Below are 17,274 nucleotides of genomic sequence, written 5' to 3'. Positions count from 1 at the left end.
CTCATCTCCTGAGATAGCTTCTTCCACCTTTATTCAAAATTTATTGGCAAGCTTCATTTTTATTCATATTGGAATGCTGACTACTAGTTTACTGAAAATCCTGTAAACTTTAATGGTATCATTTCCATTTCTCTCTAGATAATAATTTGTTGCTTCTATTTCCCTTCAGGCAAAGCATCCATTGCTAGTCACATTTAAAATTCCTACTGTCTTAATTCACACTTGATGTTAGCCAAAAGGCTGAGAAGTGATGCTGCTGTCTTTATTCAGAGATATTACTTCTAGGACTTCGCTGGTGATCCGATGGTTAAGAATCCGCCTGCCAATGCAGAGAACACGGGTTCGATCTCTGGTCCAGGAATATCCCACATGCCGCGGGGCAACTAAGCCCGCGCACCTAGACCCCATGCTCCGCCACAAGAGAAGCCACCGCAACGAGAAGCCTGCGAACCACAATGAAGAGTAGTCCCTGCTCGCCGCAACTAGAGAAAAAAAGCCCGCGCAGCAACCAACACAGACCCAGCGCAGTAAAAAAAAAAGAGATGTCACTTCTATTTTCTTTTTAACCAATCCACATTGGGCTACTATGTTTATCTAATTTAGCAAATTATTATTACAGAATATTTTAAAAAGGAATTGTGATTCTCATAATGCCTTTCTTTGTGCTGAAAAGTCAAAAATTTCTAAAACTGGCTGTGACAAAAATTGCTAGTTTCAAGTTGCCAATTGCCTAACAGATACCTAACTTTTCTTCCTTGCTGAAAGAACTCCCACCATATTATATGTGGCAATAAGGCCAGCAAACATTTTACATTTTCCTATGTCCTTTATAGAGGTGGTCGTGAGACACCGTACTGGTCACAGAGAAATAAAAGAAATCCCTTCAGTGGGGCATCCATGGATGGGATGATTTCAGTTGGTATGTGCCTTTTGCCCTGTGTCCTTTCCCTTTTCCTTCCTAAAATGCTGATACACATAGGTTGGGCCATTTGTCACTACAAAGCAACTCACATACAAGAAAGATGGCTGAACAAAAAGTTAGAAGGAACATTAAGTCCTTACAAATATCATCCCTGGACTGCCTATCCTTGAACTTATTACATGAGAAGTAACAAAGTCTTAATTTTTCAGCAAATATTCTCTATTGACTGCTGAATAGTAATAATAATCTTCTGTCATCAGAATAAACCTGTTTTCTTCCAAAATGAACAGTAATGTAAAATTATAACAAAGAAAAAGACTGCGAGTTGGTAAGGATTTAGAAAATGTGCAAAGATGTAAATATTGCATTGATCCAATTTTATGAATGTGCCCCTCCACTCTAGAAGATAGTTCAAATGAACTCCGATGGATGATCATTTAATTATAATGTAGTCTTTTTAATACGTAGCTCCTAGGATAGATAAAGAACGTTATGCACTCCTGGGACTTCCCTGGTGGCACAGTGGTTAAGAAACTGCCTGCCAATGTAGGGGACACGCGTTCAAGCCCTGGTCTGGGAAGATTCCACTTGCCGTGGAGCAACTAAGCCTGTGCGCCACAACCACTGAGCATGCGCTCTAGAGCCCGCGAGCCACAACTACCGAAGCCTGTGTGCCTAGAGCCTGTGCTCTGCAACAAGACACTGCAATGAGACACACTCACACCGCAACGAAAAGTAGCCCCCAATCACTGCAACTAGAGAAAGCACATGCACAGCAACGAAGACCCAATGCTGCCAAAAATAAATAAATAAATAAATTTATTTAAAAAATAAATACAACCCAGATCTTTAAAAAAAAAAAAAAGAATGTTATGCACTCCTTAGTTTTTCTATGTCCCAATTGTTTCTGGACACTGAACAAACCTATCATATGCCGGGAGGGGGGGTGGAATATATGTGTGTGTATAAATTACATGTTTATACACACATAAACGCACATATATACAGATACATATATGTTTTAATACAGTTGACCCTTGAACAATCCACTTACGCATAGGGTTTTTTTCCACAGTAAGTACTACAGTACTACACAATTTGTGGTTGGTTGAATCCACTGATGTAGAACTGCAGATAAGGAGGAACAGGGCATACAAAGAGCTGACTATAAATTATACTAGGATTTTTTACTGCACAGAGGGTCAACACCCCTAATTCCCATGTTGTTCAAGGGTCAACTGTGCATTCAGCCTGCAAAGACAGAACACCACAGACAGCATGGTTTATCAACAACAGAAATTTATTTCTCACAGTCCAAGAGTCTGAGAAGTCCAAGATCAAGGCCCAGTCAGATTCACTGTCTGGTGAGAGCCTGCTTCCTAGTGCACGGAAGGGCAACATCTCACTGTGTCCTCACAAGGCAGAAAGGATAAGGGAGCCCTCCAGAGTCTCTTTTACAATGTTACTAATCCCATTCATGAAGGCTCTGTCTTCATGATCTAATCACCTACCCCAGGTCCCATCTCCTTATCACCACATTGGAGGTTAGAACTTTAACATGTGAATTTGCGGGGGCAGGAGGGGTGCTAGGAACACAAACATTCTGTCTAATATATTATATTGACCTGTCCTTAAACTCATTTATCCTTTTTTCTGCTGTTTCCAAGCTCCTAAGTCTGCTTGGTGAATTATTGGTTTCTTACTATGCTGTCTTCATCTAGTATTTCCATTTTTTTTATACAGCAGATTCCTCTTCCTTTTGCCATTACACCAGAAGTGAGATGTTAGTTTCCCTCCCTATTAAGCATACAGCGCTTTTGGAGTTTAGTTCTTTTTATGTTTCTTTGTGTACTCAGATCTCTGATGGGTTTTAAAAACTAGATTCTGTAGGTTATCTGGTTTATTTTGGTTGTTAGGGTAAATCTCTTGCCACTTTCTGAATCTGAACTAAAAACTAAAGTGTCATGTGGTTTTGTTTAACTTAAAGATCATAAAATTATGATACTTATTAATATGATTTCATTTTTAATTCAACCAATAATTAGATCAATGCTCCTGTAAATAGAACAGTATACCAAGAATCTAGAGACCCATGCTCTGGAACTTGCATTGCCACTGATTATCTATGTGGCCTGTGGAAATACATTTAATCTTATCGTTTCTCCATGTGTAAATATATTAAAGTGATAACCACTAGAAAGAGAAGAAAAGAATAGCATTCAAATGAGAAATATTATTTAAGCTCAATTTCTCTGAAAAGAATAGAAAGAATATGAAACAACTATGATATGATGTTAACAATTATTAATTCTGGAAAGTCAATAATACCATATTAGATTCACAATTTTCCACATTTTTTGTAAATTTTTCTGAATTAAAAAATATAATCATAATACTAACACATCACTCCAACAAGTGTAGCAACCAATGAAATAAAGGGAAAATGTGCTGACTGCAGACCAGCCAGCATAAGGGGAGTAATAAAGCAAAACCTACAAAACTCACCAGGAAATTTTTAATAGCCTGATTTTCCACTTGCTGTCATATACTCCACTTGTTGTCTGACATGAAAGTTGGCAGATCCAACTGCAGAATCTCTGGAGAGATGACAAGAGAAAAAGATTTCTTTTTGAATTACCGAGGCTTTGCAGAATCCCAAGAATCTCCCCTCCAAAAATAAGGCATATAAATAAGCACAGTGTCTTGGGTTGATTTCCCATCCTCCAAATGTACTTAAAAATACAAGAATTTTTTTTAGATTCCACTTATAAGTAAACTATAAGTATCTGTCTTCCCCTCTCTGGCTTATTTCACTTAGCATAATGTCCTATAATTTCATCCATGTTGTCATAAATGGTTGAATAGTATCCATATATGTATCACATCTTCTTTATCCATTCATCTATAGACAGACATTTAGACTGTTTCTATATCTCGGCTATTGTAAATAATGTTTCAGTGAACATGGGGGCTGCAGAAATCTCTTTGAGATACTGATTTCATTTCCTTCAGATATATACCCAAAAGTGGGATTGCAGAATCATATGGAGTTCTGTTTTTAATTTTTTGAGGAACCTCATACTGTTTTCCATAATGGCTGCACCAACAGTGCACAAGTTTTCCCTTTTCTCCACATCCTCACCAACACTTGTTATTTCTTGTCTTTTTTATAAAAACCATCCTAATAGGTACAAGGTTGTATTTCATTGTGGTTCAGAGTAGAGTGGTAATCACCAGGACCTGAAGGGTGAGGGAAGTAGGGAGATGCTGGTCGAAGGGTATATGCCTTCAGTTATAAGATGAACAAGTTCTGGGATCTAATGTACAACATGATGTGCATAGTTAATAACACTGTGTTGTACACTTGAAATTTACCAAAAGAGTAGATCTTAAACATTCTTACCACAAAAAAAAGTAACTATCTGAGGTGATGGATGTGTTAATTAACCAGATTGTAGTAATCATTTCACAAAGTCTACGTATATCAAATCATCACATTGTATGCTTTAAATACATAAAATGTAACTTGTCGATTATGCCCCAATAAAGGAAAAATATAAGAAATTTAAGTGATATAGCAAAGATACAGGGTCCAGGAAAATAGCAGACAGAGCTGTGATATTTAGCAATCACACAGAAACACAGGACTTAAAAGGTCTTATAGAGTTCTGGCTCATCACATTCATTTTAAACAAGAAACTAAGATCTAGAAAGCTAATGTACACTGAAGTTGAAGTTATTAAAATAAACAGGTTTACAAATCTATTCTTTCAGACTGTTAATGTCTGTACCATTCCACTGACTTCTAGACAATTCCCATTAGAAGTTTCAAGGAGAGCTTTAATACTTCTCTCTCCCTCACTTTTGACCTACTTCCAGTCAGCAACCAAATTTTATAAGTTCTTCATCTCAAAACTCAAGTTTTCCAACTTCAAGATATAGTTATTTTTAATTGTCAAAAGTAGAGCTATTGAAAGTACATAAACCAACTATGTTAATTATGGAACCGAAGTCACTATTCATTTTTTTCTGCCATAAAATCACGTTATTAATCAATATAGAATATAAAAACCCCCATTACAACACCCAACAAATCTGGGTTCAGTCCCACTAAGCATTTTAAACATTTAATCTGTATGCTGCAAAATATCTTTTACTTTTGTCCTTTCCTAAATAGTCCTCTTGTCACTAGTCCCCAATGTTTACCCTTTTGCATTTTTATGCTACTTCCAGTCTCATTGCTCTAAAACATAGATTAGAGCTTGCTATTTCATTCTTCAAAGGTATTCATCACCTTCCAGATACACACACACACACACACACACACACACACACACATGCATGCACACACACCCTAAAATACCATAACATGGCATATAAGAATTTCCATGGGATGAAACTTGGAATCAGTTATTTTATTTTATCAGAGATGGAGTGGAGACTTAAACAGGAAAAATAAAAGATACTTAGATTAAGACTAGGACTCCAATTTGGGAAGTACTTGGACCAGGAAAAGGATATTGTGAAGGGCACGTTTAAGTTCCCCAAAGCAGTGGCTAGAATAGAGGGTTAAACCTAGCACTACAGCTTGGAGCTGACATATCAAGGAAGAATGTTCCAATGTGTCTAAAATTCTCACCCTATCTGTGCTTGAAAAGCATAGTCATCAACCATTTTCACTTTTTGAGTAGAATAACTTCTCTCCCTATTGTTTAAGACACTGTCCACTAATCATCATAAAAAGACATATCCCAGCAAGCTCTACCTCGCTAGAAATAGCAAGTGATCATTGCACACCTAATTAAGTAGGAGAAAAGCTCAAATTGCATGTATGTTGGAGGAAGTGGAACGTATATGCCAAATGTTGAATAAATGACTGTTCTAGAGAAAATAGGATACCCTGATTGGCCATTGGCTATTCCCTATTGATGTACCCAACCAGGAGAGAGTAGGTGGAGGCAGTTCACCCAACCCACAGGAAATGGGTTCCTCAAAGGAAAGAGGAATTCTCGTGCCATAAAAGGAGGAAAAAGAAAATAAATAGTTCTGGACATTATACCAACTAGTCTCCTAAAAAGCATAAAAGAATCTATAAATGAGAATTTGATAAGAGATCTGCATTCTCTACACATTTGTTATTGTAACCAAATGGTTAATTTTTAAATACCAGAATTAGGCATAAAATTTTCTTTAAGTACAAATTATACAATGATAAGATTCTGTACTTCCATTTAAATGTTTTTGGTTTTGTACTCTTGACTATTTTTATTTTACTAGTTGCAACTGATTAATACTCCCATAATAATTAATGTTGATTCTCTCCAAACTATTCCAGGTACCATGTAGTGTCTCTTTACTGAGAAGCCCTAAAAAATAAATTTGTGGGTCTCCTCCTCTCCCTTACTGAAGGTGGCAATGATAACATTTATGGAACATTTACTATGTTCCAGGCCCCATTTTAAGTACTATATATGTTTTAACCATTTACAGCACATATCCCAACGCAAAGAAGAATTTGGCATAAGTTTATAGTAATTAGTTAATTTGGCATTAAAATGCAAACTTTGCTCTCACATAGCAATGCTGCTTAAATTAAACTAACAGATTTTTTCATGAGGCTTTTTTTTTTTTTACAAACTTGCATTTGCATTTGTGAAATCTTGCTGTGAGGCTGCATAAGGCAGAATTAAAAATAGATTTAATGTGCATTACATCTCTATCACATAAGGAAGGCCTAAATCAACTCCCCAGGTCTGTCACACCCTTTGGTTCTTTAAAGAACAGAACTAAATTTGTGTGTTCAGCTATGATATTTGGTCAGGTCATCCTACAGTGTTCAGGAATACATCATCTGATTATTGTGGTGTGTACAGAGAGCTGACCCACTCTAAAATGGTGATAAAGTTAAAATCGTGCACTAGAAAGGCAGAAGGCTTAATATAGCCATTTAATATATAAATAATCTACAACTGAAACAAAGTGAAAAGACTTTTGTTGTAATGACAAGCTACAAATGCAAAACATGAAAATAGAAGGATCCAATTCATGGTTATAGAAAACATAGACCCTCTTATTATTTTCCCTATCAACCTAATTGAGCAACCAAAGTAATTCTCATAATAGAATTGGTTCTCTTTGAACAAAGTCTGTGAGTATTTCTATGCCAGAAGAACTGCCGATTATATCACTGCTTAAATAAGTAGGAGTTTTGTTCTGATAAGTACTTGTGGAAAATTATTAGGAAAAACCCTATAATGAAAAGGCAGTTACCACTTATGGAAGCTACATTTAAATTCACAATATTCTTATCTCAAAAATCTGGAGAGAAATCAATAAGAAAAACTCAGTGAGTAAGTATGTTGATTATGTTTTCTGAACTAATAATTCAGAGATCTACAATAACAAAGGACTTTTACTTCTCATCTGTGATTATTCAAAATGGGAAGTCATGAAATTAAAATGTATCAACTCATCTTTTTTTTAGATATTCATCACATTAAACTAAAACTATATCATATAAACTATATCTAGGATCCCTCCCATAAAGCAGGGTTTTTTTTGGTTTTTTTTTTTTTGCGGTACGCGGGCCTCTCACTGTTGTGGCCTCTCCCGTTGCGGAGCACAGGCTCCGGACGCACAGGCTCAGTGGCCATGGCTCACGGGCCTAGCTGCGGCATGTGGGATCTTCCTGGACTGGGGCAGGAACCCGTGTCCCCTGCATCGGCAGGAGGACTCTCAAGCACTGCAGCACCAGGGAAGCCCCCATAAAGCAGTTTTTAAAAAATTCTTTTGGATATTATTGTCATTTTCTTCTATTCCTTTTTCAATCAAACTCATACTTATGAGATTTCTGCTTCTAGGCATCTTAGAATAACAGGGACTGGATTCACCAAATGATGCTGGAACAATTAAATATTCAAATGCTAATAATGAACCACAAACTTTACCACATGTCATATAAAATATTAACTAAAAGTAGATGGGTCATAAACCTAAATGAAGACCTAAAACTATAAAATTTCTATGACCTTAGGTTAGCAAATATTTATTAGGTAGGACACAAAAAGCACTAACCATAAAATAAAATATTGATAAAATATTAAAAGTAAATTTTTTTCCTTTCAAAGACAGTTAAGATAATGAAAATGCAAGCCACTCACTGGGAAAAAAATATTTGGATAACGTATGTCTAATAAAGGGCTGGTATACAGAAAATACAAAGAACTCTCAGAATAAAAAGACGAAACATAGATAAAATATTTGAATAGAAAATTCACCAAATATGTTATATAATAGCAAGTAAGCATGTGAAAAAATCTTAAATATCATTAGTCAGTATGAAAATGCATTTCTTATCAAATTAAACCTACAGTCATACAACCCACTAATCCCACTTGTAGATATTTACCCCAGAAAATGAGAACTTACGTCCCCATGAAGACTTGTTCTACAAGGTTTATAGAAGCTTTATTCATTATAGATAAAAACTGGAAACAACCTAGGTGTCCATCAACTGGAGAATGAATAAACTCTGAAATAGAAATGAACTAATAATATTACAAAATATTGTTCCATGATTCAAGGTGCATTATTTAAAATATATATAAAATATAAATTACCAATTCCCTGTTTAAACCTTAATATCTATGTACTTTTGTGTGATACCTTTTCCAATAAACCCTTAAGTTCTGGGGGTGGGGTAAGGAATGAATTAATAATATATACAAGAGTATGGATGGATTTTAAATCATCAAAGTAAATGAAAGAAGCTAGACAATAAAGACTATATACATACATACTACATGATCATACTTAAATGACAGTCTAAAAAAGGCAAACTATAGCAAAAGAAAGTGGTTGCCAGAGACTAGCTAGGAGTAGAGAACAGGGATTAATTTACACAAAGAGGCAAAGAAAGTTTTGGAGGTGATGAAAGTGTTCGAATATCATGACTGTGCTGGTGGTTCAAACCATGTTAATTTGTACACTTAAAATTGGTAAGTTTTGATTTTAAATCAAGATGGCGGAAGAGTAAGACTCGGAGATCACCTTCCTCCCCACAGATACACCAGAAATACATATACACGTGGAACAACTCCTACATAACACCAACTGAACGCTGGCAGAAGACCTCAGACCTCCCAAAAGGCAAGAAACCCCACACGTACCTGGGTAGGGCAAAAGAAAAAGGAATAAACAGAGACAAAAGGATAGGAACGGGACCTGCACCCATGAGAGGGAGCTGCGAAGGAGGAAAGGTTTCTACACACTAGGAAGCCCCTTAGTGGGCGGAGACTGTGGGTGGCGGAGGGGGAAAGCCTCGGAGCCGCGGAGGAGAGCACAGCAACAGGGGTGCGGAGGGCAAAGCGGAGAGATTCCCGCACAGAGGATCACGGTAGACCGGCACTCACCATCCAGAGAGGATTGTCGGCTCACCTGCTGGGGCGGGCGGGGCTGGAAGCTGAGGCTTGGGCTTCCGTCAGAGCGCTGGGAGAAGACTGGGGTTAGTGCATCACGGCTAGCTGGGAGGGAGTCTGGGGAAAAGTCTGGACCTGCCGAAGAGGCAAGAGACTTTTTCTTCCGTCTTTGTTTCCTGGTGCGCGACAAGAGGGGCTTAAGAGCACTGTGTAAAGGAGCTCCAGAGACGGGCATGAGACGCTAAAGGCTGATGCTGCTGCCACAAAGAAGCCTGTGTGCAAGCACAGGTTACTATCCACACCCCACTTCCGGGGAGCCTGTGCAGCCCGCCACTGGCAGGGTCCCGGGATCCAGGGACAACTTCCCCAGGAGAACGCACGGCACCCCTCAGGCTGGTGCAACGTCACGCCGGCCTCTGCCGCCGCAGGCTTGCCCCGCACTCCATGCCCCTCCCTCCCCTCAGCCTGAGTGAGCCAGAGTCTCCGAATCAGCGGCTCCTTTAACCTCGTCCTGTAAGAGCAAAGAACAGACGCCCTCCAGCGACCTACACACAGAGGCGGGGCCAAATCCAAAGCTGAGCCCCTGGGAGCTGTGAGAACAAAGAAGTGAAAGAGAACAAAGAAGTGAAAGAGAACAAAGAAGTGAAAGGGAAATCTCTCCCAGCCGCCTCAGAAGCAGCGGACTGAAGCTCCACAATCAACTTGATGTACCCTCCATCTGTGGAATACATGAATAGACAAGGAATGATCCCAAATTGAAGAGGTGGAACTTAGGAGCGAGATCTATGATTTTTTTCCCTTTTCCTCTTTTTGTGAATGTGTACGTGTATGCTTCTGTGTGAGATCTTGTCTGTATAGCTTTGCTTCCACCATTTGTCCTAGGGTTCCATCCTTCCTTTTTTTAAAAAAAAAATTTTTTCTTAATAATTATTTTTTATTTTAATAACTTTATTATATTTTATCTTACTTTATTTTACTTTATCTTCTTTCTTTCTTTCTTTCCTTCCTTCCCTCCTTTAAACAATGAATCATCCCAAATTGAGGAGGTGGACTTTGAGAGCAAGATTTATGATTTTTTCCCCTTTTCCTCTTTTTGTGAGTGTGTATCTGTATGCTTCTGTATGAGCTTTTGTCTGTATAGCTTTGCTTCCACCATTTGTCTTAGGGTTCTATCCGTCCGTTTTTTTTGTTGTTGTTGGTTTGTTTGTTTAATTTTTTTAATAATTATTTCTTTATTTTAATAACTTTATTATATTTTATCTTTATATTATTTTACTTTATCTTTCTTTCTTTTTTTCCTTCCTTCCCTCTTTCCTTCCTTCCGCCCTCCCTCCCTCCCTCCTTTCTTTCTTTCTTTCTTTCTACTACAACTAATTCTTTCTTTCTACTTTTTCTTCCTTTTATTCTGAGCCGTGTGGATGAAAGGCTCTTGGTGCTCCACCCAGGAGTCAGGGCTGTGCCTCTGAGGTGGAAGAGCCAACTTTAGGACACTGGTCCACAAGAGACCTCCCAGCTCCACATAATATCAAATGGCGAAAATCTCCCAGAGATCTCCATCTCAGCATTAGCACCCAGCTTCACTCAACAACCAGCAAGCTACAGTGCTGGACATCCTATGCCAGAAAACTAGCAAGACAGGAACACAACCCCACCTATTAGCAGAGAGGCTGCCTAAAATCAAAGTAAGTCCACAGACACCCCAAAACACACCACCAGACGTGGACCTGCCCAACAGAAAGACAAGATCCAGCCTCATCCACCAGAACACAGGCACTAGTCCCCTGCACCAGGAAGGCTACACAACCCACTGAACCAACCTTAGCCACTGGGGACAGACACTAAACACAACGGGAACTACAAACCTACAGCCTGCAAAAAGGAGGCCCCAAATACCATAAGATAAGCAAAATGAAAAGACAGAAAAGCACACAGCAGATGAAGGACCAAGATAAAAACCCACCAGACCTAACAAATGAATAGGAAATAGGCAGTCTACCTGAAAAAGAATTCAGAATAATGATAGTAAAGATGATCCAAAACCTTGGAAATAGAATAGACAAAATGAAAGAAACATTTAACAAGGACCTAGAAGAACTAAAGATGAAACAAACAATGATGAACAACACAATAAATGAAATTAAAAATACTCTAGATGGGATCAATAGCAGAATAACTGAGGCAGAAGAACAGGTAAGTGACGTGGAAGATAAAATAGTGGAAATAACTACTGCAGAGCAACATAAAGAAAAAAGAATGAAAAGAACTGAGGACAGTCTCAGAGACCTCTGGGACAATATTAAATGTACCAACATTTGAATTATAGGGGTTCCAGAAGAAGAAGAGAAAAAGAAAGGGACTGAGAAAATATTGGAAGAGATAATAGTTGAAAACTTCCCTAATATGGGAAAGGAAATAGTTAATCAAGTCCAGGAAGCACAGAGAGTCCCATACAGAATAAATCTAAGGAGAAATACGCCAAGACACATATTAATCAAACTGTCAAAAATTAAGTACAAAGAAAACATATTAAAAGCAGAAAGGGAAAAACAACAAATAACACACAAGGGAATCCCCATAAGGTTAACAGCTGATCTTTCAGCAGAAACTCTGCAAGCCAGAAGGGAGTGGCAGGACATATTTAAAGTGATGAAGGAGAAAAACCTCCAACCAAGATTACTCTACCCAGCAAGGATCTCATTCAGATTAGATGGAGAAATTAAAAGCTTTACAGACAAGCAGAAGCTGAGAGAGTTCAGCACCACCAAACCAGCTTTACAACAACTGCTAAAGGAACTTCTCTAGGCAAGAAACACAAGAGAAGGAAAAGACCTACAATAACACACCCAAACAAATTAAGAAAATGGGAATACAAACATACATATCGATAATTACCTTAAATGGAAATGGACTAAATGCTCCCACCAAAAGACACAGATTGGCTGAATGGATACAAAAACAAGATCCATATATTTGCTGTCTACAAGAGACACACTTCAGACCTAGAGACACATACAAACTGAAAGTAAGGGGATGGAAAAAGATATTTCATGGAAATGGAAACCAAAAGAAAGCTGGAGTAGCAATTCTCATATCAGACAAAATAGACTTTAAAGTAAAGACTATTACAAGAGACAAAGAAGGACACTATATAATGATCAAGGGATCGATCCAAGAAGAAGATATAACAATTGTAAATATTTATGCATCCAACATAGGAGCACCTCAATACATAAGGCAAATACTAACAGCCATAAAAGGAGAAATCAACAGTAACACATTCATAGTAGGGGACTTTAACACCCCACTTTCACCCATGGACAGATCATCCAAAATGAAAATAAATAAGGAAACACAAGCTTTAAATGATACATTAAACAAGATGAACTTAATTGATATTTATAGGACATTCCATCCAAAAACAACAGAATACACATTTTTCTCAAGTGTTCATGGAACATTCTCCAGGATAGATCATATCTTGGGTCACAAGTCAAGCCTTGGTAAATTTAAGAAAATTGAAATTGTTTCAAGTATCATTTCTGACCACAACGCTATGAGACTACATATCAATTACAGTAAAAGATCTGTAAAAAGTACAAATGCTTGGAGGCTAAACAATACACTACTTAATAATGAAGTGATCACTGAAGAAATCAAAGAGGAAATAAAAAAATACCTAGAAACAAATGACAATGGAGACAGGACGACCCAAAACCTATGGGATGCAGCAAAAGCAGTTCTAAGAGGAAAGTTTATAGGAATGCAGCCCTACCTTAAGAAACAGAAAACATCTCGAATAAACAACCTAACTTTGCACCTAAAGTAATTAGAGAAAGAAGAACAGAAAAACCCCAAAGTTAGCAGAAGGAAAGAAATCATAAAAACCAGATCAGAAATAAAGGAAAAAGAAATGAAGGAAATGATAACAAAGATCAATAAATTTAAAAGCTGGTTCTTTGAGAATATAAACAAAATTGATAAACCATTAGCCAGACTCATCGAGAAAAAAAGGGAGAAGGCTCAAATCAATAGGATTAGAAATGAAAAACGAGAAGTAACAACTGACACTGCAGAAGTACAAAAGATCATGAGAGATTACTACAAGCAACTGTATGCCAATAAAATGGACAACCTGGAAGAAATGGACAAATTCCTAGAAATGCACAACCTGCAAGACTGAATCAGGAAGAAATAGAAAATATGAACAGACCAATCACAAGCACTGTAATTGAAACTGTGATTAAAAATCTTCCAACAGGGCTTCCCTGGTGGCGCAGTGGTTGAGAGTCCACCTGCCGATGCACGGGACACGGGTTTGTGTCCCAGTCCGGGAAGATCCCATATGCCACTGAGCGGCTGGGCCCGTGAGCCATGGCCTCTGAGCCTGTGCATCCAGAGCCTGTACTCCACAACGGGAGAGGCCAAAACAGCGAGAGGCCCACGTACCACAAAAAGAAAAAAAAAAATCTTCCAACCAAAAAAAGCCCAGGACCAGATGGCTTCACAGGCGAATTCTATGAAACATTTAGAGAAGATCTAACACCTATCCTCCTCAAACTCTTCCAAAATATAGCAGAGGGAGGAACACTCCCAAACTCATTCTACGAGGCCACCATCACCTTGATACCAAAACCAGACAAGGATGTCACAAAGAAAGAAAACTACAGGCCAATATCACTGATGAAAATAGATGCAAAAATCATCAACAAAATACTAGCAAACAGAATCCAACAGCACACTAAAAGAATAATAAACCATGATCAAGTGGGGTTTATTCCAGTAATGCAAGGATTCTTCAATATACGCAAAATAATCAATGTGATAAACCATATTAACAAATTGAAGGAGAAAAACCATATGCTCATCTCAATAGATGCAGAGAAAGCTTTTGACAAAATTCAACACCCATTTATGATAAAAACCCTGCAGAAAGAAGGCACAAAGGGAACTTTCCTCAACATAATAAAGGCCATATATGACAAACCTACAGCCAACATCGTCCTCAATGGTGAAAAATTGAAAGCATTTCAACTAAGATCAGGAACAAGACAAGGTTGCTCACTCTCACCACTCTTATTCAACATAGTTTTGGAAGTTTTAACCACAGCAATCAGAGAAGAAAAGGAAATAAAAGGAATCCAAATCGGAAAAGAAGAAGTAAAGCTGTCACTGTTTGCAGATGACATGATACTATACATAGAGAATCCCAAAGATGTTACCAGAAAACTACTAGAGCTAATCAGTGAATTTGGTAAAGTAGCAGGATACAAAATTAATGCACAGAAATCTCTGGCATTCCTATACACTAATGATGAAAACTCGAAAGTGAAATCAGGAAAACACTCCCATTTACCATTGCAACAAAAAGAATAAAATATCTAGGAATAAACCTCGCTAAGGAGACAAAAGACCTGTATGCAGAAAATTATAAGACACTGATGAAAGAAATTAAAGATGATGCAAATAGATGGAGAGATATACCATGTTCTTGGATGGGAAGAATCAACATTGTGAAAATGACTCTACAACCCAAAGCAATCTACAGATTGAATGCAATCCCTATCAAACTACCACTGGTATTTTTCACAGAAATAGAACAAAAAATTTCACAATTTGTATGGAAACACAAAAGACCCCGAATAGCCAAAGCAATCTTGAGAAACAAAAATGGAGCTGGAGGAATCAGGCTCCCTGACTTCAGACTATACTACAAAGCTACAGTAATCAAGACAGTATGGTACTGGCACAAAAACAGAGATAGATCAATGGAACAGGATTGAAAGCCCAGAGATAAACCCACGCACATATGGTCACCTTATCTTTGATAAAGGTGGCAGGAATGTACAGTGGAGAAAGGACAGCCTCTTCAATAAGTGGTGCTGGAAAAACTGGACAGGTACATGTAAAAGTATGAGATTAGATCACTCCCTAACACCATACACAAAAATAAGCTCAAAATGGATTAAAGACCTAAATGTATGGCCAGAAACTATCAAACTCTTAGAGGAAAACATAGGCAGAACACTCTATGACATAAATCACAGCAAGATCCTTTTTGACCCACCTCCTTGAGAAATGGAAATAAAAGCAAAAATAAACAAATGGGACCTAAGGAAACTTAAAAGCTTTTGCACAGCAAAGGAAACCATAAACAAGACCAAAAGACAACCCTCAGAATGGGAGAAAATATTTGCAGATGAAGCAACTGACAAAGGATTAATCTCCAAAATTTATAAGCAGCTCATGCAGCTCAATAACAAAAAAACAAAGAACCTAATCCAAAAATGGGCAGAAGACCTAAATAGACATTTCTCCAAAGAAGATATACAGACTGCCAACAAACACATGAAAGAATGCTCAACTTCATTAATCATTAGAGAAATGCAAATCAAAACTACAATGAGATATCATCTCACACCAGTCAGAATGGACATCATCAAAAAATCTAGAAACAATAAATGCTGGAGAGGGTTTTGAGAAAAGGGAACCCTCTTGCACTGCTGGTGGTGATGTAAATTGATACAGCCACTGTGGAGAACAGTATGGAGGTTCCTTAAAAAACTACAAATAGAACTACCATATGAACCAGCAATCCCACTACTGGGCATATACCCTGAGAAAACCATAATTCAAAAAGAGTCATGTACCAAAATGTTCATTGCAGCTCTATTTACAATAGCCAGGAGATGGAAACAACCTATGTGTCCATCATCGGATGAATGGATCAAGAAGATGTGGCACATATATACAATGGAATATTACTCAGCCATAAAAAGAAATGGAATTGAGCTTTGTAATGAGGTGTCTAGACCTAGAGTCTGTCATACAGAGTGAAGTAAGTCAGAAAGAGAAAGACAAATACCGTATAACACATATATATTTAATTTAAGAAAAAAATAATGTCATGAAGAGCCTAGGGGTAAGACAGGAATAAAGATACAGACCTACTAGAGAATGGACTTGAGGATATGGGGAGGGGGAAGGGTAAGCTGTGACAAAGCAAGAGAGAGGCATGGACATATATACACTACCAAACGTAAGGTAGATAGCTAGTGGGAAGCAGCTGCATAGCACAGGGAGATCAGCTCGGTGCTTTGTGACCACCTGGAGGGGTGGGATGGGGAGGGTGGGAGGGAGGGTGACGCAAGAAGGAAGAGATACGGGAACATGTGTATATGTATAACTGATTCACTTTGTTGTAGAGCGGAAGCTAACACACCATTGTAGAGCAATTATACTCCAATAAAGATGTTAAAAAAAAAAATCGGTCAGTTTTATGGTACATAGGTTATAACTCACTGTTATGGACTGAATGTTTGTGCCCACCCCCTCACCAAATCTATAAGTTTAAGCTCCAGCCTCCAGTGTGATGGTATTAGGAGGTGGGGCTTTTGCGAGGTAATTAGGTTTAGATGAGGTCATGAGGGTGGGACCCCATGTGGGGATTAGTGCCCTTATAAGAAGAAGAACAGACACTGGGGCTTGCTCTATCTCTGTCAGATGAGGATAAACAGAATGTGGCCATCTGAAAGCCAGAAAGAAGACCCTCACCAGGAAATGAAAAGGCAGACACCTTGATTTTGGCCTTCTCACGCTGTAAACTGTAAGAAACAAATGTCCTCTGATTAAGCCACCTGGTCTATGATATTTTGTTACAGCAGTCCTAGAAGACTAAGACACTCATTGAAGCTCATTTTACTAAATAAGTAGCCAAACAGTTTAGTCTTGACCTAAAATTACTGAAGATGTGGAATAACATTTCCTCAATGTACACTTAAAACTGCTTAAGCATAACTGAAACTGCCTCTCATTGTGGTCAAGTAGCCAGATGTCTACTGAGTATGAAGCATATAACAAAAGCTACACAGGAAGCCCTGGACCATGAATTTAGAGGAATGCGTTAAAGTATCAAGCTGTGATGCTGGAGTGGTACAG

The sequence above is a fragment of the Phocoena phocoena genome, chromosome 4 (genome assembly GCF_963924675.1).
Source record: "Phocoena phocoena chromosome 4, mPhoPho1.1, whole genome shotgun sequence".
NCBI classification, from domain to species: Eukaryota; Metazoa; Chordata; class Mammalia; order Artiodactyla; family Phocoenidae; genus Phocoena; species Phocoena phocoena.
Note: the sequence above shows the minus strand (reverse complement) of the source record.